Raw genomic sequence first — 22,341 nt, forward strand, 5'->3', positions numbered from 1 at the left:
AAAACCAGAGGAGAGATTATCACATTCCATCTTCATACTGTGATGGAAACAGGTCCATGTCTTCAAGAGATAATTCTCCTGTATGCGTGCGAACCCTTGGAAAAGCCAAATTAACAGAAACCTGCGAATGTAAACTATAGCCAATGCTTGCCCTTTCTACCAGAGCACTTAAATAAGGAGGTACCAAACCTTTAAAAACCTTAAACACAGAGCGACACCAATGAAAAGGCCTTGGGTTCATTTGGGATACGTATAAGGGTTAAGAGGTAACAAAAAGTGACAAGAAATGTAAATGCATTATCATCAGGTTGATACCTACTACAGCAAGGTCTTGCAGTTCCTCGATGTATTTGCACAGCACATAATGAATTGTCACAGGTAATAGTGTTTCCTATGAAGGAGCTATTAGGGGAGTGGTTGCAGCAAATGTGTTATCAAACATACTGTCAGAGAATAGATTACAGTGTGAAAGGAAAGCACTGACCTTCTCTGCTCAACCTCACAGGAAAACACAATGAGCCTGACCCTCACCATAAACTTATCATCTTTACCTTCCAGCAGATCATTTATCATCCTTAGATCAGATCTTTGTCATGTAGGAAGTGTTTCCTCTCAACCATTACTTACGGCAGCATTCCATCCACCTTCTTGTATTAAATCAGCTTTAATCAATAAATGTGGACTGAACGAGCCCATCCTTGATTTATGCTGATGTATTTTGTATGGAATTAAAAACTCTTCTTTCCAAAAAGAAAAAAGGAAAGCTCTGCTGAATACATGATGCTTTTATAACAAAAAAAACAAGAATTTAGGAAAACACAGTTTGTGTTAAACGTCTCAAGTGTGCTGTTTTATTTAACTAAATCAGACACATTATTCTGTTAATATAACCGCAAATGTATCAATAATAGAAACAACCTTATAGCATGCTTATAAAAAAACTGTTGGTTAAACCTCCAGGAGATTACATGGATAATGGTAGTTACACATTACATTTGTTTATACATTTGTTAAAAAAGAAAAATGTAATCATAGATGTATGCATTGTAACTGCACAATCATCTATTGCCATGTTTGCAACAAGACCATAAAAACAGTCTGAAAAACTCAAATCTCATCTTGCTCCAATATCACTGGTGCTGTGTAATGGCACAAAATTGGGAAGTACATGAGAATATCTCTTTTACCTCTCTTTTGAATATTTATCATGATGAAATGTATATGGTAATCTGAATCTTTTGGATCAAAGTGATATAATATTCTGAAATATTCTTTGAAATATAGACTGTATATTTAAAATTGACAACAGGGTACTCATGAAAGATAAAACAATTTCCTTTTATTTCCGAGCAGCCCATGCTTCCTATTTCACAAAAATTGTGCTTCTAACAATTCTGCTAGCAACTGTAAGGGATACTAAAAAGTTTCATTCAGAATACTGTATGTGAGAAGCTTTTTGTTGACTCTGACAATCACAGATCATTGTCAAGTTGGCAGAAATGACATTGCCTTTGCTTGTGTAAGAAAACAAAGGCCAGATAAGAACTAAATGTGTCTGGGCAGCTAGAGATAATACAAGAGACAACACTCTGTTTTTCCAAAAAATATCTTCAAATAATAATAATAGACAACTGTGAGGTAGCTTTAACAGACTTCAAACTTTAATGCATCCTCAGAAACCTGATTAATTTTACTGTGCATAGATCATTGATTGCAATATGCTTCATAATACTAAATGAAAATATATTCTTAAAGACAAGAACACAGGCCATCAAGTCTGTTACAGTCCCTGTCTACAATGTCTGCTGGGAACACATGTGTCATTCTTCATCACATTAAATACACTGCGAGGTGAGTTGCACTTGTGCAAAGGTTCAGTAGCCACCTGTTTTATGTCAATTTGAAAAGGGAAAGCATGAAAGATGCATGTATGTATGTATTGATTTTTTTTTTGTATATTATGATTTGTATTTTTGTTTTGTTGTATTATTATGCATTGTTTGGCAGGATGAGCAAGGTGCCATCCGTCAGTATTTGTTATTGTTTTGTTTTAGTTTTTAGAAAATACCTCGTGAGAATGCGTGACAGTCAGCTACTGATTGTTTAACTGGCTGACAGTCATGCACATTATTAAACTCGTGCAGACTATGGGGTAATAAGAAAATTAATTAATAGCTAGTTAACCCCTCTGCCATAATATAAAAGACCTGCAGTTTGGCTGCACAGGGAGAGAGTGTTTGTGAGCGGATAACAGAAGAGAATCAGGAGGTAAAATAAGAATTAGTAAACAATTGCTACTCGTGCTGGCTTTATACCAGCACGATACTTGTTATTATTGTTTGTTTATTTGTTTTGGACCACGTGCCCTTTTGTTTGTAATTTTTTATTGCTTTGTTTAAACCTTTTATTTATTGATAAACGTTGTTTACTCCAGTCTGTCTGTGTGTGAGTTGCTTCTTCCTGGTCTGACATCACCACCAAAGCCATCCTATTCACAGCACTCTGAACTCAATTAAAGTCGATTTAGTGACTTTTATTTACAAAAGAGTGCACTGGCACCTTCTAAACTCATTGCCCATGTAAGAATTTACTGCTGTCAGATTAAAATGATTTTCTGTCACTTTTGGTCAAGGCTGGATTAAACTCAACTCCCAGGTGTGACAGCCAGTGTTTTAATTCACTGCTCATGCTAGTCCCTGACTATTCCAATATTTCAGATAAACAGTCTGGCCATATCTTTTATGGTGTGGACATAAAGCCGAACAGCAGGCAAAATCACATTCTGTTACTTGAAAGCAGCAAGATTGCTCTAAAAATGTCCAATGTTCTCTCAGCTTTAACATGAAATCTAATCCTCAGAATAGTCCAGGATGTTCATTTTAAAAAAATGTTTCACTAATTTAAAGCTATGGAATATTTAATGTTTGATTTAAATGTGTGCTGTAACTATATTTTATTAAATATTCTCCAAAGTAATAACATTATTATTATTATTATTTATTTCTTAGCAGGCACCCTTATCCAGGGCAACTTACAATTGTTACAAGATATCACATTATACATTATACAGATATCACATTATTTTACATACAATTAGCCATTTATACAGTTGGGTTTTTACTGGAGCAATCTAGGTAAAGTACCTTGCTCAAGGGTACAACAGCAGTGTCCCCCACTGGGGATTGAACCCACAACCCTCCGGTCAAGAGTCCAGAGCCCTAACCACTACTCCACACTGCTGCCCTAATAGCATTACAGCTTTTCTCAATCGCTAAAGCACAGTTACTGATACTATTAGCACAATTCACCAAACTGTTAACACAAAAAACAAAAGAGTTGCACGATATGGAAAACATCAAATACAATTGCAAAATGAAGCAAACATGTCAAATTTATTCAAACATCTTGCAAAACCTAATATTTACATCAATTCTTCAAACACTTAGGTTTATATAGTTTAACTCTTCGACCAAAATAAAATACAACTTTTAATTGTAAATAGATCATGCAATTCAAAGGCTTGCATTATCAAACAGAAAACCAGTATACACAAAACCTTTAATGTTTGTGTTATGTCATGGACACTATATACAGTCATTAATTCATAATTAAAAAGATTTGCATGATCAATGTCTGGTATTACAATTATATTTTTATTCTGCATCACTAAGCTGCCCAGCTCTGTCTGGCCACATAATTTAGTTTGCTTTGCAGTGGATGTTCTCCTGTCACCTTTTCACTATTCCTTTCAAATGAAACAATGTAGATTGCCTTCATGCTTACATTGTGCCTTATACACGTATACTGTTCACACCATGAAAAACATCCTCATGTGCAACAGTGTGGAGTAGTGGTTAGGGCTTTGGACTCTTGACCGGAGGGTTGTGGGTTCAATCCCAGGTGGAGGACACTGCTGCTGTACCCTTGAGCAAGGTACTTTACCTAGATTGCTCCAGTAAAAACCCAACTGTATAAATGGGTAAATGTATGTAAAAATAATGTGACATCTTGTAACAATTGTAAGTCTGCTAAGAAATACATGAATAATAATAATATGTAGCTTTGTCTCTCACAAAGGTGGATGTCATTGTTGGCACAGATTAGCTCTACAATGGCCAGGTCTTGTTCTGGTGTCAAAAGATGACTACGTCCACCATGGGCAGCTCTTCTTTCAGTCCTAAAAAAATTTTAATAAATGTGAATATTGATATGCAAATATAAATATGTATATTTACTGTATAAAACAAAGTAGGGAGCTGTGTCAGCATTCAAGAGGCAAACTCTATAAATACAATAGGTTACACAAAGTACTGCTATTCACACATACCTCAGTTCAGAATGTACGAATTATAGATGCAACTGTTGAGCACCACAGATTTGGTTGCACTGCCAGCCCTGCTTCCCTCATTGTCATACTGCAGTTAATGACATGGTCCATAATTGTTGTATTTCATTTGTTACAGCAATATGCTGTGGTCTCAACCAGGCTAGCTGTCTCATGTGTCAAATACCACAACGACAACCAAGATCACTCCTCTGTTCACATCCATGACCACGTCCACCAACTTGCCCACCTCCTCCTGCCTGCTCCATGATTCAGCACAATTTGTGATTTATTTTGGGGTTAACATCAACATTTTATGCTTGAGTGACATTTGATTATTGATTGATACATTTTAAAATGTGCATTTCCTCGTGTGAAATGTTTATTTAAAGGAATGATCATTAATTGTGAGCAACAGCATACAGACATGTGCTTTGAAAACAACGCTCACTTATGAAACTTGTATTAAAGTGATGGAATTATATTAAGTGATATAATTATATAATTTTGCATTTTGTGTGTTAACCAGAGAAATGTGTTAGTAGTTTTGGTCAGTTTCAGTGTTTGTGTTAACTGTTTTGAGAAGCTAAGAATTTGCTTCAGCAATTGAGAAAAAAAAACTGCAATCTAAGTGATTGAAATGTTGGAATTGTTCCTGTTTACTTTCTGCTGTTGATGTATGTATATGGAGTTCAGTTTTGTATTGCTCAATATGAATTATAATGCCTTTCTATCTTTAAAGTAACTGCTTAACCAGTTTTCAGTGTTATCTAATTTCTATTATGGCAGGGAAATTGACTGATATCTGAGTAGTGCATCGTCTTAGCTGCAGTTCTATAAATAATTTATGAAGAACATAATTTCACATAAAACCCTAAAGAGCAGAGTACATTTTTATTCTGACTGAACCCACAATTTTAGCAACATGATCTACTGCTTAAAAAAGGATTTTTCCTTAAAAAAGGAAAATTATGAATGCAAAGGCATGCAATATGAACTCCAGTTGATAACTTTAGTCCTATGGTGTTCCACTTGAATTCATTATGAATCTTTAGAACTAGAAAATGTGGTAACACTTTATATTAAGGTGCTGCTATTAATATTTTGTAAATGTATAATAGATATGTAATAACTATGTTATATAGTGTTAATAAGCATTATATATGGTTTATAACCATAGAAAAAATTATACTTTTAAACATCCCAAAGTAAAATATGTGGCTCAAAACTGCCCCCCTTTATAAAAATGAAATTCTGTTTATGGTCATTGTATGGTTATAAGCCATATATAATACTTTATTAACACTTTATAACACAGTTATTAAACATATATTATATATTTATAAAACATTTATATAACATTAATTAGGAGCACATTAATATAAAGTGTTAGGGTTTGTGCTACAGTATCCTACTGAAGTGCATTTAGAAGAGGGCTTTTCTTGAGAAGATGAGGATTTTGGTTTAGGTTCAATAAACATTATCACAATAATACAAATGGTATTTTCCAAATACTGGTATTAAAATGAGTATTTGGATGCTTCAGTGTGCCTCCAGATAAAACTAATTTACATTGCTTTCTTAGCATTCAAATATAATATTACTGCTGAAACCCGTCTCTATATGAACACTGCTAAATGAGGATGAGATGGCTTTGTCTTCAAAGCATAGTTCTAAATGTAATAAGTTCCACTAACTACTACACAATTACATGCATGCTCCATATTACTGTTTAAAAGCTCAGATTGAGAAGTCACTAAAAAAGCAATAGTTATAAAATGCGTGTTTTTTTATGAATGAGTCATCAGATTTAGATTAAATATGAGATATGGCCAAGTCTCTACTTACATTCCTCAATACAGAACCAGAGCCTCAAAAGGACTGAAGCTGTTGTATATTCATTTTCCATCTACTAGGTGATTTAGAATCTATCGCAACATAATGTGAGTGGGTATATGTATTTTCTTTAGACACATATTACGTTTGCAGTTTTCGGGAACCTTTTTCAGAAAGTAATTCTAGATAAAACAAAATGTATCTGTGGAACTATGCAGAAATGCTTCCATTGTTCTTATATCATGTTGGGTAAAACAAATGCAGAACGTGTCAAATTGTATTAAAACAATAATAAATAAATAAAAAAATATATATATTGGATTGCAACATTATAATGTTATTTCTGCCATGACCTTTTCATTATCTAACAGAATTGTTAACCAGCTTAACGATAGAAGATAGAATACACATTGCAGATTTTTTTTTTTTTTTTTTATCAGCCTACAGAAAACTGCTGTAAGGTTACACAACATATAATTTGATTTAATATTCAGCTTCAGCCAAGCATTGAATGATACCCTTGTCAAGTCACGTCTATACGGTGTGGAACCTGCACTTTTGTCCCATTTTAAGTATTAGGGGAGCTGAACCTAGCATTTAGGTGGCAATCCTAGATTCTATGGATAGAAGCCCTCCCTGGTGATTGACTGCCCAATGACTCAGGGAGGAGGTCCTAACGTCATGACGCTGACCCCTAGAGCCTCTACCTGCCAGGTTAAAAAGCGCTTTTTTTATTACTATACTCAGGGGGCCTATATTAGCTACACTCGATAGTTAGAAAGTTGTGCACATTGTTGATTAATTTTACTGATGGGTTAAATTTACAATTAGCTGCAACAATGCTTAATTTCCATATTTAACATTTGAATTACTTATAATTAAACACAAACTTTTAGAACATCCTTCAACAGTGACATTTTTTTTCTTAATAGCACTGATGGAAAGGCTGGCACAATAATGCAACATGATGGAAGAGGACACACTCTGGTATTCTTCTTAGTCACTGAGGATTTGTGATTTGATATATTACTATACACCAGGCAGTGACTTGTCCTTGCAAAAAGCAGCCTGAGACACCTGTCCTCTATTCATTTCTTGATCCAGGCATAATTTATAGTCATTACTCTCTGCATCACAAATCCAAGCTGCTGAATGCAGTCTGTAAATATAAGCATTAAAGATATGTTTTAAAGGACAGCTTTTCCATGCCAGTATGTTGTTTCTACTTACCAGGTATTGTAAATGTGTCATGTGTCAACATTTTGGATAGTATCAAAAAACTATGTTGTAGTTATTAAGAATGTAATGGAGCACAGGTATCCAGACCCCAAAAGACCAGGTGATTCATACATTCCAAGTGGCTTAATACAAAGAACTAAACCAAAACTGCCACACACTGCCACATTTCCCAGTTGATCAAATCATGTTTAAATATTGTTCTACTAATGCATTCCTTTGTTTCTTCAAGTCTTATACATAGCTTTATGTTTTTCCAAATTCCTGTTCTCTCTTGGATCATAAATTCTTCACATCACACTTTCAAGCACTTAGATCTGTAGTGATTGCAATTTTGCTTTATCCCAAAGGTTACCAACTTTACAAACGTAGATTGATTGCTCATGCTAAATTCAACCAGGAATACTATGTAAGAAAGATCAAGAATAGATCACTGTAATATATATATATATATATATATATATATATATATATATATATATATATATATATATATATTGTATGTTTCAAATTCGTTCTTTAAATAAGAAAGTAGATTTTAAAAAAAAACACCCTTGACATACTGTATGAGCCCAGTGCATCGGTCTATCTCTAGCAAAACAGTTTGCTTAATCTTATCACCTCTACACTGGGCTGTCATTTAAATACAAGTAACTCATTAATAAGGCTTACAAAAGTATAATGAAGCTTATTAATGAGGGCAGGTGCTCAGCGGCAAAACTACAGAGTAAGCACTTCTACTGGTGCAAAAAATGAGATCTGCAACAGTTGAAAACATCATAATAAAAAAGTGATTTTAACAATAAAATGTACCACTTTCATTTCCTGTCGTTTAACAAAACACTATAAAGATTAAATGAAGAAAGAGATTCTGTATTTGTTTTGGGAACAATAGTTCATGATCATAATGCAATATAAGCTTCATGAGATTAATGGATCAAGTGTCTTTTTTATTAAAATTTTCCAAACATATTATGCAATTTGGGATGGGATACATGCCCTTAAAACACAGCTGAATTCTGGCCAGCCAATCTGGTTTCTGCGTATTGCTCACACTACTACCTCTCTTGTATCTGAGGCAGAACTGAACACATGAAAGAGAGCTACCTCATTCCTGCACAGCACCTCTCAATGTTACTGTTAGTCCCTTTGCATACAGAGCTTATTTTTAAGAGTTTGCAGTACAAAATACACTGATGGTTCCTTCCAGCATTGCTTCATCACGCAGACATAAATCTACAAATTAATCCTCTTAGCTCCGGATTGCAGGTCTATTGACATTCACTGTAAATCCTTTTTCCAAATAATACAAAGAAAACAAAACAAACAACAAAAAAAACAGCAAAATGATACAAAAACATATTTTATAGGACACGGGGAGCTTGAAAAAAAAACATACCGTAACCGAGCATAACATTTGTTTAAATTGGAAATAGGAGAGCGATAGAGAGAGAGAGAGAGAGAGAGAGAGAACCGCTTATTCAATTGTCTCAACATTCTTCAACACAAGTCCAGGATATATAGAGGCATGTGGCCTTTTCTCTGTCCATCGATATGTATGGCACACTTACATACAGTGGATATATAAGGAACAATACAGTCATGGGTATTTAGGTATCTGCCAACTGAGTATGAACACATGGCACCACCAAGAACCCAGTGAGCAAAATGTCAACACTTAACTGGGACACGGATATAATCTAGTTGTTGAAAATGTTTTTTTCACTATTTGATTAGCTTTAGTCTTTGCAGCTTGGTGTACTGTATTATCCATGCCAGTTAGACTCACATATTTGCATATTTTCTAGGCTGCCAAGTTCCATACATTCATTAAAGTAACCTTGCGTTTGTACTATGCTGAATGTACTTTGGCAGCACAGCTGTTATAGACACAGAACATCAGTGTACATTTTATATGCAAGCTAGACAACAAGTATTATCTATTCATAAAAGAAAACAAAGCATAAAGCTTTTACTCCTACACCAGATCCATTGCTACTTTTTTCAATTTTTTTTTTTTTTTTTCACAATGACTAAGTCTATTTTAAGCTGAAAAGTGCAGCTGTTCAGAAGGGGATTTCACAGTGTTTTCTTTATGGACCCAAATGCTAAACCTACCAAAATATATGCACTGTGTATAGTAAATCTCTCACTCACATCTCTCTCTCTCTCATTTCCTGGATCCTCTACATAAAGGTCAACCCCAGTACCTATACTAGTCCAAAAGCGAACGTGCATTGATTCAAACCTGCACATTTAAAGGTATAGACACCCAATTTTAAACATAACTTACATGTCTTCTGACCTACAATAGCATCAATCACTATTATATATATAATTTTTTTTAACATGGGCTTTAGATCCTTTTTATCGTGTTCAAGTTGCACCATGTCATATTATGTGTGTGATTTATTTCATTAGATGATTTTTGCAGCTACATGCTGCAGCAGATAGATAGATGGATCTGTAGTGTCACTGTGTTAGGAAACAAACTGTACATTTCTAATCTGCTTCATTGTGTTTGTAGAACACATACTCAGCAGACAAGTGTTTCTGTGCCCCATTCACATTTGCATATGCATTATAGTCTTTTGTATGGTAATCTGTTTTCAGGCTGATGTATTTTAAATTAATTTTAAAATTTCTTCTGCACTGCTGCGCCACAGTCATGTATGGCACTCAATGAGTCTTCTTTGATATTTATTGGATTGCATTTATTTTTGACAAACGCTACTGCAGCCAGTAGAAGCATTTTTTTTGGTACTCAGTGTTTTGCATTTACAATCACTTGAACATCTTATTTTTTATCATGTGCTGGCTTCAGTATCAAACAAGGATCGAGGTAGCCTGTACTCCACTGGGAACAGCAACACTAAAAGTCAAATCAATGAACCAATTCTACTCCCTTAGATTGCCATAAGTATACACGGGTGACAGGAAAGAGTGTTAAAGTCTTAGTAAATAAGATTCATACCTTCAGGTAAAAATGTTAAATGAAATAGAGGGTATCAGTAAAGCAACCCAATGAATTGTTTCATCCACACATTTGCCAACATGGCTTATATATGTAATGGTCTTTTTGAATTATCAACTTAACCCTACCTAACCCAAGCTTTTTATACCTTTAACACAGTTACACTTTCGCTGTAACACCTACAAATCAGGTTAATTAAACATCTGATGCCAAAATGAATGCTAGCCAGGGGAAAACTACAGTAATGCCTAGTATTAAACCTTTTACCCTTTGGTCACAAAAGAAAACACATTTTTAAAATACTACATGTAAATAACACATCTGTATACATATACTGCATATACAATGTATATGCAGTATATACAGTATAATTGTACATTGCAGTTTTTGCAAACACACATTTTTATTGTAATTATAGTTAATGCAAGATAAACTATTCTACAAATACAAGAAAAAAAAAACCATGACATGCAGTATTTTACAAGCACCCGTGTGAGAGCCTGATGTTCCTCCCTAAATGCATTTTGCCTGGATTTATATGCACAGACAGTAGATAGTGGTTGGCAGTGTACAAGGTTACTCTCAGTATCCTATTGTTCCAGTAGAGTTAATGATCCAGAGCATCTTCTGCTTTACTTCAGGCCAGATGAAATTACCTTGCAAATTAGCTCTGTTGTTCTGTAGTGTACACCAATTTCCTTATGCATATCACTTCTATTCGACAATATATTTATATTATTATGCACTGTAGAAAAACAAAGAAGTTTTTGTATTATTATATGTCAGGTTTCTTTTTCATCCCACACTGAAAATTAATTGTTCGCTAATGAGTCCCTATAGGCTAACAAGTTGCCACCTACACCACACAGTCACAGATTCTAAAAGTCTGCATGGGGATTTGTACAGCTGAGAATTTAGCTGTTTTTCAGTAAATATGTCTGCCTTTTAGCAGATCCAATGCCATTCAAGTCCATTTCAATATGAAAAGACAGGATTTAACAAATACTTTTTACTTGTTTCTTACATCATTTATAGTCTAAAACTTATCCTCCAAGTAGTCTCTGGGGATTAATACAAAATAACCAATTAGGAATTATCTCCAGACTGCGGACAGTGTGTCCTTCCATCTTCCTATCTCTTTTTCCGTAGTTAGTTCAACTTTTATTAAGTTAGAGCAAATAGACGCCTGTGTGTCCTTTATTATGCGATGGGAAGATTTGCTCACTTTGCCAGCCTTGTTTCATTAATTCATATCTTCTTTCCTGAAAATGCATCTGTAAAACCTCTCTTCTTTGGTACACTGAATGCCTTAGAGAGGGGATTGCTAATGACCTCACTGCCCTCTGTCTCTCCAATTACTTTGAGCCATGTTCTGATGAGTGCTCTTCAAGGTTCAACCAATCTGCATTGCAGTACATGTGGTTCAAAATATATTGCTGGTAAATTTTTGTTGTTGCTTTGATTACTCGTCAAAACTATTAAATCCATGGTCATGAAAAACTGAACTATTTGCTTGCGGACTGGTTTGTTAACAGCTGCATCTTTTTACTAGTAACAATATATTATTTATTTATTTATTTATTTATTTATTTATTTATTTATGTATTTGGCAGTCTGGATTTGAATTTGTATGTTATTGATAACATGACTCACCACTCGACAGTGCTTTTACTAAGTAAGCCAATAAGGACCTCAAGAGGATGTTGGCTGTTTTATCAAATAATGTTTGTCTCGTGATGGGACCCTAAATTGCTTTTGATTGTACAGCAGACAGCAAGAGTTTTTTTTATCAGCTAAGATCACATTTATAATAATGGTTATTAATTGTATTATTATTTTCTGGCAATTGCCTAAAATTGCCTTCTTTGAAATATTTTAAATAAGTCTAAGTAGTAAAAGCATGATAAAATAAGTTGATAAATTCTGCTTCTAACTGCAATTCATTTTTTTCCCTCCCCCAGGGGCCAGTTTTTCAAAACTTGTAATATGGATCAAAGTGACTCGGATTTTGTAATCCTATATTTTCTGATCGAGATTACTTTTATCTGGATTGTTTTTCAGAAATTGTCTCTGCTGGATTACTTTTATCCAGATTACAAATAATTACAATTATGAAATTCGTTTTTTTTAAAAGGACTCTCGATCACAGAATATAGGATTACAAAATCTGGATCACTGCTATCCAGATTACGTTTTGAAAAACTGGCCCCAGCTCATTGGGTATTTCTAAGATTATTGTATTTTCAGATAATAAGGCCAGGTTCCAACATTGTCCTCAAAACATGGGGTCTATTTTAATGATCTAAACAGTGACTGGTTTTAATATCGTCACACTTAAACATTTAAATTCACTATCATGTTAACCTCCTTCTTTTATTTAATTTAATAATGCTGGGTGGAAACAGATCTGGAGCTGTTTAGATGATTAAAATAGATGCCCAAGTGAGATTGAAATGCATGCACTTTCAATCTTAACACAATCCCAGGACATCTAAAAGTGTTATATCTGGGCGCTGTAACAGGCAGTACAGTTTAGTTACACAGTTACCTATAGAGATATTCAGCATCAAACCAAGAGTGTGCTGTGGGAGCAGGAGCCGTTAAATTATCTTTTTTTTTTTAAACAATTACACGTCTTCTTTAACAATGTTCACAAAAGAGGTTTGGAACTCTGCTGGCCTATTAGCAGCCAAACTCTTAGGTCAGCCAGTGAGGAGCACCGAGACAGAAGGGCTGAATAAGAAAAAAGGCAATTTCATTCTCATTCATTCATTAATACCAGGCTTGTAGTTGGAACAGTTATAAATGATAGTATCATTATTATTATCTAATATTGTAAAACAGAGGGATATGATTTGAACAGAAGTTACTCGGAATAATGCTGCACTGCAAAAGAAATAAGGTGGGATGTAATCATGTATAGTATCTATCTATCTATCTATCAATCTATCTATCTATCTATCTATCTATCTATCTATCTAGTAAAACCAAGGTCCTATTGTAAATGACTCTGCAGCAGCAGCAGCAGCAGTTGTTGATGATGCATAGTTCAGCCCCTAGTCACTGTAATTTGGATAAAAGTGTCTGCTAAATGACTAATTAATAACAACAATAATAATAATAATAATAATAATAATAATAATAATAATAATAATAATAATAATAATATATACCATGAGACTTAATATATTGGTATGAATGCTTTTATTGTTTTTTAACAACCAATTGTATTTTTTATTACATATAGCACCAATTATTACATTATTTTGTCATTTGACAGTGTTGTTATGGATAATGCTGGCTCTTAAGGGTGAGAAGAGATAATGGGATATCAGCTTCAAAAAGCATTTGTCCAGGGGGATTGACTCTTTTGTACAATGATTAAGATGCCTACTTGGAACCACAAAGTGGTTGGTTCATGTCCAGCCTCTGTCTGCTACTTCCATCATTCAGCAGCACTACAAATGACAAACACCACATTGAAATTAGATAGGGTGTTGTAACTGCCTGCAGCCCCATTGTAAGGCAGCAAGGATGAGCAAGGATGTCACTAATCTTATCATCTGAAAAGCTGTTTTACTGCTAATCGCACCCAACTGGATTCATTCTTTATAATGAATGTGACAAGATTAATTCAATCTGTCTGGAAATCAGGTTGACCTGCAGTAGATGTTGTGGATAAATGGCTGGCATTGTGAGTCGGAGTAATAACTGTTAGAATGCAATAGGGTCTTCACCACAATGTAGAAAGCAACTGTAGAAAGCAGTTTATAAACAAACAATGCAAATGTAAGCTATCCTCAATAATACCAGAGGACTAGTCATGGTAACACAGCACTACAACGGCTAATCGAATAGCCTCCCCCCCCCCACATACTGATACTATATAATAATGTCATTATTTTAACCTTGATGTTTAATATGCTGTTCAACATTTGTGGACCAGAGATAACACTACAAAGCATTGTCATCAGCAATATTGAAATCCATGGTGAAGTCTCACAGGAAAGGCCCGAGTATGACAGGGGGATAAGGTTTGATTCAGCACTGCTCAAATTTGCAAATCCATACAAACAAAAGCCTGTGTTCTTTGAGTGTCCTGGCCTGAGCTTTCATATTCCACTCTCAAGGGCTGGGGAGATCAAATAGGAAATGAGGCTGGGGAACACCAAGCTCTGTAATCTGCTTTTCCTCCTTTCAGAGGCCTCTTCACCCTCAGGTTTCATAAGATGTCACTGTTTAAGGTTATCTCCACCAGGGCACTTTTCTTTATGAAAGCAAAAAAAAAAAAGGGAGCTCTTAATGAAATTTCAAAGTGCACATTGCCTTTTTTTGAACTATGCTTTCTTGAACTGAGACATACTGGGTACCTATCCAACACACTTCCTCTGGTAAATGTGTGTTGTTTTTTTTTAACAGTAAAGACTTGCTATTTTACTTGCTTGCAGCAGACCACATAGCTCTGTCTTCCAGTTATGCAGTTGCGCATGTTTTAGGATTTAATACATATAAACACATTTAAATCATATTTGCATGAAACAACCCAGATTGTGAGTGCTCACGGAACAGCATATGGTGACCTGCATTTCAAGCAAGAACAAACATGTCCCACAGTAACAAACTAGCTGGTACATTCAGCACCAATTAATTTTTGTCAGGAAAGCAATCTATTTTTTTTTTTTTTGAACAAGAAAAGTGTTTGAGGCACAATATTCAACTTTTCTTTTTTTTTTTAACCCTTTAAACATATCAACAGTGGTTATACAACCAGTATTTATCACTTGTGTTGCTTTATCTAAGTGAAAGCTGATTGTATATAAAATACTGCAGGATTTATTTTTGTATCCATTTTAAAGTAGATTAGTTGCGGTCACAGATTTTGCATAATTTTGACAATGAAATGGAGGAGAAATAAGAAACAGTGTGATTATCTACTGAAGCAATGACAACTTATTAAATAAAGCGTATTAATCCAAGTGAGCTTAGCGGTTGGATATACAGACAATAAAGCTATATCTAGACTATACAAATCTATTTATAGCTTGTGGGCCTGTTTGATACGATACATTCATGGATAAACATTTTGAAATGTGGTATACAGAATGAAACAGTTTAACTCTCACTCCTACTGGGAGTTCAGAAAGGATTTGTGGGCCCCCATTTGTGGAACCATTGTAAGACAGGAGAGCGACAGAAAGAAGTTGTCTTTGACACATCACGTTTTTGAGTGCCGCTTAATATTTTTTTCGTATTAAATAACTGAATATTTCTTGAAAGCTGGTATCTCCTTTTCCAACAGGTCTATTTTCACTGTATTTTTATTGTAGTGCAATGTATGGGATCTACCAGTGTTAATAAGTAGATCTTTAAATCCTCCCAAGGGTGACACCTCAGCAGGGTTAATGAAGAGTTAGATCCGACACTGTTTAGATCTGTTTGTGTGGTGGATATTTAGTGAATGTTACTGGTTGTGACATTTTCTGGCATCTATGAAACCCACAAAGGACAGAGGTATTATGATATAGATATAAAAAGACAGATAATTATACTCACTGTTATTTCGCTACCCTGCACAAGATTATAGAACAGAGACCCACAAAAGAAGTGATATCTTATTCAGAGCCTGAACTGTTAAATGGTATTGGGCAATGAGGCAATTGTCACATCAAAGTTTCCAGACATAATTATTTGATGTTCCTTTCCTTTGAAAAGTGGATGTTAATTATGGAAGAGCTGTAAGGCAGACCAGCACCTTTTCCATCTGCCACTGAATGTGCTAATTAACGGACAGAGAGGGTTTTCAAGGGCAAATTAACATAAACTCTGTATTGCTTCAGGGCTTAGCAGGAATCACAGCAAGCTTTATACGGAAGCAAAACTTTCCCTGGAGCATGCTCAATCCACACTAGCACCCACCACACTTAATGAATCAAATGCAGTGTATCTCTGCATAGCCATCAGTAGAATTAGTTCAATCCACTCAATAAATCTGTAAATTCCCAGTTTCCTGCCATGCACAGGAAGAAAATTCACACGGTTTAAACTGTGTCCAGACACATTTTTGAAAAATATAACAAGTGAAAGGAAGACTTTTTGTTACTTACCTGTAATTGAGTTAAAACTAATGAATGAAGATACAGAATAAAAAACAGTACTGTATAGTAAAATATAAGTGGAGAATTAAGATGGGCTAGAGGTTTATTATTTACCATAAGCAGCCCTTGGTCATAAACATCATCTTCTTTAAAATGTTATAATTCCAATTCTGAATAAAATCCTTCCCAGTGGGAAATAATAGGAAGAGTATGCCTAGTTTTATTTTACCTTGTAAGATCCAACTTGACAAAGATGATCTGAATGGCCTATCATTCATTCTTAAATGCGCTATGCATTGGATTACGATGCCTTCCTCCATTGATCTCTGTCTGCCGTCTGCCGGAAACTCCAACTGTAGAACACAATATTTTACTTAAGCTACTGAATAACCATCATACCTCACAGTATCATAAAATCCAAAAATAAATATATAAATCAGCTTTTCATACTATAAGGCATGTACTAATTTCGATCAGGTTATGCCTGACGAAATTACCAAAAAAAAAACTAATTCTGAGTGGCATTTGGAAAATGATCAATGTCACTTTTAAAATTTGCATCTACTCAGAATGTACATGTACAAACCTAAAGGCCTGTTGTTCTGAGACAGGTCACTAATCCTCAAAATAACATTCATTTTGAATTGGCAACATGCTAATATTAAAGGATTTAGATTAAAATCTCTTGGAAAGGGCAAATTTGATCTTCAGTTTTCTACTTATTAGATTTAATGAGAGAAAAAAAAAATCATTATACAATACATATTGTACCATAAATGATTAAATACAAAACCGACCTTACTGGATATACATTTGTACTGTGGCTTATATTTAGTTAATCCAGGCAATAAGTGGGAGGTAGTTTTGAATCAGTGTTCAATAGTTTTATCTAATCCATTTCAATCCGCTTTGACACATCCAGTGAGATCTCCTAGAAGTATTTTCATTCTTATAATTATATTTTAAGGAGAAAAAAACAGGAAAGGAGAGGGGAAAAATACCTTAATACTACTGCAATTATTGCAAAAATACATTAGACAGGAGAAACAAACACGTCCAAAAAAATTAATTGCCACATTTTGGCCCACATGTGATACTTGTTCTTCAAATGCTATATCTTTTCTCAACCAGGCAGCAGGTTTCAATGGGCACAAGGCCAAAATTAATCAACTATGGCAATCTGTGATGTTTCAAGAAGAAACTTGGGTCCATCTGAACACTGCAGATGGTCTCTTGCTTGTTTGGCTCTAACCAACAAAAAAATGCCATGCCTGTCTCAGTATTCCATAGTCCATCTGGACGGACAACTAAAGGGTGGCGTGGCCAGGCGGAAATGATGCTGTCAAAAAACTGCATCAGTATTCCATCAGGTCCCAATCTTTGGACCGTTTAAAAAAACATGGACATGATATAGGTTTTAAAAAATGCACCAAACAGTAGACTGGTTAGATCAGTTGGTTTGATTGATTTACCTTTCAAAGAAAATATGCACCTTTGTACTGTATGTATATGCCTGGACAGCCTGAGCTGGCACCTCTGTCATTTAGTGGTGTCTTTTTTCCACTAGAGCAGCAGGTAAATGAAGCTAACACATTGGCTGCTTGTTATTTCAAGGTGCACCATTGCAGACGTCAATCAGAAAGCTAGAGGGAAAATGGGTACATTTCAAGGCTACATCACAAGTTCCATGTGGATTTGCATTGATGAGTAGGCATTCCTGTAGGAAGATGAATATGTCTCATAGGACAAAAAGATTGCAAGGTTACTTTTCAGGTTTTAGTGCAATTTAGGTACAACAGCAATCTGCATTAAAATAATGCTATAATCCTGTGGATGGTAGGTGATGTGGTCAGCTCTGCATTTGTCTGTGTGTTCATGTTTATATAGTACAGGCTCCATATGTAATGAAGATTGAGGCCAAAGTGCTTGGGTATGTTTGGGGTCAAATAAGCAGTTATGCATGCTGTCCGTTACTTTATCGATATAAGGAGGCTGCCTGATGAAAAATAAATTGCTTCTGAAGAATGGCTGTGCAGCAGTTAAACTCCTTAATAAGACAGAACACATCATTATTCTGCATTTGTGTTTGTTCCTCTGTTCAGTATTTCACACATGTCAGTGTTTCAGAGACCTGTGTTTCTCTCTTCCTAACCGACCCTACCCCCCCACCCACCTTCTGTTGTGTTCCTTGCATGTCTGATGCACAACTAGTTCATCTGTGCAGGGCTTTTTCAATCCCATTTTGTTAAAAGCAGGGAAATGTAGTATAGACAATCTCAATTTAAACCAAAGCATGACTGTCACATCTTTCTACCTGACGTATTTGTTTAAAAACCACATTGCAAAACTCTCAGGTCCTGTTGAGGCTCGTAATCAATCAATTTATATGCTATTGTGATTTTCTTTGCAGTTTCATGCAAATCAATTGAAAGTATTTCATTTGAAGTAGACATGCAGTTGAATCTCCCAGGGGTTATTGAATCATACATAAAATACTTGCATGCAGGGATTTTTTTTTTTTTAATTAACTGCAGAATCGAAACTTCATTTAAGCATGACACACGCATAAAAATAAAAGGTCTGCAAGAAAAGTAATTTTTGTTGACATGTACTTCTTAAACTTTTAATAGCACTGAGAAAAAAAATAAACTTATTGGATTCTATTTATCTATTTCAGTGAAAAACACACTTTTTTAAAGCTGTCGTGCTGGCCAAAAGTTTAAGTTCAGCATGTCAGTATATTATTAGGTACTAAATTCATTCTATGGAATTAATTCAAAAGTTGATTGTTTTTGGTGGAAAAAAAACACTACCATCAAATCGTCATTTTATTTACAGTATATAGATGCTAGGATAACATGCCACAATGTAAAGGTTTACTGGTTTGTTCAGACAAATATTTAATGGATAAATGTCTGTCCATCAAGTTCACCTGATTTCAATCCAATTAGGAATACCTCGACCCTGCTTGCAAGATAAATTCAAAAGAAGTAGTCAAGTGTTGAGACTGGGTCAGTAGTTATGGGTTGTACTAAAAAGAAAATGATTGACAGTGCTGAAAAGGAAAAATGTTAAATTGTTAAGAATGGGACTTTTTTTTAAAACCCTTTTTTTATTTTTTTTTTACCATACTATAAGTAAAGTCCAACAAAGCCACTTTCTAGTCTCTCTGTTGGCAGTGTCTTTGTTGCAGTCCAATATCAATGTAAATAACAGACATTCCTGACTCCAGTTGGCGTGAAGGTCATGTCAATAGGGAATAAATGTGTCACAACAGTGGCAACATTTTGGAGAGCGCTCTCAAAAGGTTGTTCAATATGTCACATGTTAAACTTCATTATGCATGCACACCTCTGGTTCTTTTTATCCAGCTGCACTCATTTAAAGCTGTCTGTATGGTTTCAGGACAATATTTTCAAAGCCAGCTTAATACCGAAACTGACAGCCTGGGATGTCTTTCTGTTTGTTGAAGACTTCAGTTGCTTTACAGGTTAAACCTCCCGTGACCTTGCTGATGATTGACAACAGGCAATGAATCATACTAACAGCTCTTTTTGGACAACTGTACTTTTAACCCAATTCCCTGAAGCGATAATCCTCAAATGGTGTTTGATTACTTGATTAAACCATCTGAAAAAAAGCTTTGGCCTAATGGAATTGAGAAATAAATTGAAAGCTACTAAGAAGACCAAATAGAAACTGTGAACTTTAACAAGAAGGGAAAAAATGTACATACAATTAAAATATGACATTTCCTGAACTTTCGAATCTAAATGAAATACCAATAATGTAAAAGGAATCCAAGATAAATCCTCATGTATTGTCTCAGCCAATCAGGGTCAGAGTTCAGTGGCCATTATACCACAGGTCGATTCCTTTTAAATTCATTTTCAGAGAGGAATACACTTATTTTAAAAGCATAAAACTAGTGTAGAATTAAAAACAGCAGAATTATTATTAAATATATATAAGTTGGGAATTAACAATATAATAAACTTTAGGTTAACGCAGGACTTATTATTACTATAACTGGAAAAATGTAAGCAGTATATTTCAGTTCATTTGTGTTTAATTCTATATGTAGCATTTTGGCCTTTTAGAGACACTAGATTTCGGGGGTAGACGGGAAGTTAGTGAGGAAGAAGATGGTGACGTCAGACACTAGTTAACGAGAAGCTCATTCACTCTCATAATAATGTGAGTTTGAAATAAATAGCCACGGGTTAGGCAGAAACAGTAAACAACAAGAAACCCTCATCTTCCTTACCGAAGCCTGTCTACATCAGGAGTTTGTGAGTGTAGTTTGTTTACTAAATAATTAAAATATATATGTTCTCGGTTTCAAGTCTGCCCTGGTAAATCTATACAACTGTTGTATCAAGAAGAAAAATAAATAAACCTACCTCTCTGAGATTTGACTGTATATATTGCGCCTGATAATTATTCCAAAGACCACGCTACACTAGCAAGAAACTACTGCAGCAAAGCTGTTTCTTGCAAATTGCATACCACTGTAATGGTTTTATTCCTCTCTTTGGACAAAGAAAAGCTCAAACCAATAGATTCAAATTATCACAAGATGGTAAAGGGACCATCAAAATGTCATTTTCTCATGATGTAATATACTTTTGTATCATGATGCTATTATTGTCACGCTCCCCAGGAGTTAAGCCTTTATCCTTTTATCATGGGTAATCATTATCACTGTTTTTTTTTCCCCCGTGCAGATTATTGGCTGGCTTCTTCATCAGAGGGGCATCGATATGCTTCATTTACAGCAGCCTGCCAACAGCTTCTTCAGCTGACACAGAATAACAGCGGACCACTTGATACCCAGTGGAAGCTGCATGTGTAATTGTCATTTCATTTGTATTTATTGAAGCCTTAGCCTGGTTCTCAGATTGGCATTTGTTAGAATAAATGATCTTCCCTGTTGTGCCCTAGTCAACTTGTTCTGTCTGTTGCTCCAACTCCCCCCTGCTACATGTGCAATGTTATGTTCCTTTGAGGTCAGGTGGCTCTGAAGGCGTCTCTCTGCTGGAACACGGTGTGTGTGTGTGAGTGTGTGGGGGGGGGGGGGGGGGGGGTATTGAATATAAATTCTAATTAGCTAAATATAACACTGTTAATGCTTCTGTCTGATGAATATAATGCTGCAATGTATTACTCATCTTATATTAGTTAAAAGTGTCATTAGTCAATTTCATCCACCAAAAATGTGTCATACATTATTTTTGTGATAAAGATATATTGGTGTGTGTGTGTGCCAGGCTAACAGGAATCCAATACCTACTTCAGAGCCACAATTCTAATGAATTACTGCTGCAATGCTAAGCAAAGATGTTAAGAGGGACTGCTTTTGGTTAATGTTGTATGTGATGTTTGATCATTAGAATGCATATGTCTCACAAGTGCCAGTGGCATTGAAGTAAGGGTGTATCCCACCAAATTGCCCCATGATCCCCAACCATTTTAGAGAAGACTCCCTTAAAAAACATTTTGAAAATAAAAAAAGAATAATGGTCAGAAAATTGTAGTTTTAGTACTGCCTTTTACTGGAACCAGGATATATAATACAGAAATCTGAATAGGTGTGATGGGGGAAAGTATTTCACCTTTCATGAAAACACATTGAAAATAGTTGCCATATCTACCTAGAGCTATACACATCAGCTGACTGTAGGGCTGACAGGCAAAAATACATTTTCTTCCAGACTGGATTAACTGTGGGGCTCAAGGCATTCATTTTGCTTTTGATGAATGGAAAAAGGTGATAGCATCAAGAATATAATTAAGCTAGTGAGTTGCTGTTGTGAGGAAGCAGTAGTTCTGTGACAGTAACTTTGTGAAGTACTTTTTTTTTTTCAAGCAAAACA

Source organism: Acipenser ruthenus, chromosome 27, assembly GCF_902713425.1.
Source record: "Acipenser ruthenus chromosome 27, fAciRut3.2 maternal haplotype, whole genome shotgun sequence".
Taxonomy (NCBI): domain Eukaryota; kingdom Metazoa; phylum Chordata; class Actinopteri; order Acipenseriformes; family Acipenseridae; genus Acipenser; species Acipenser ruthenus.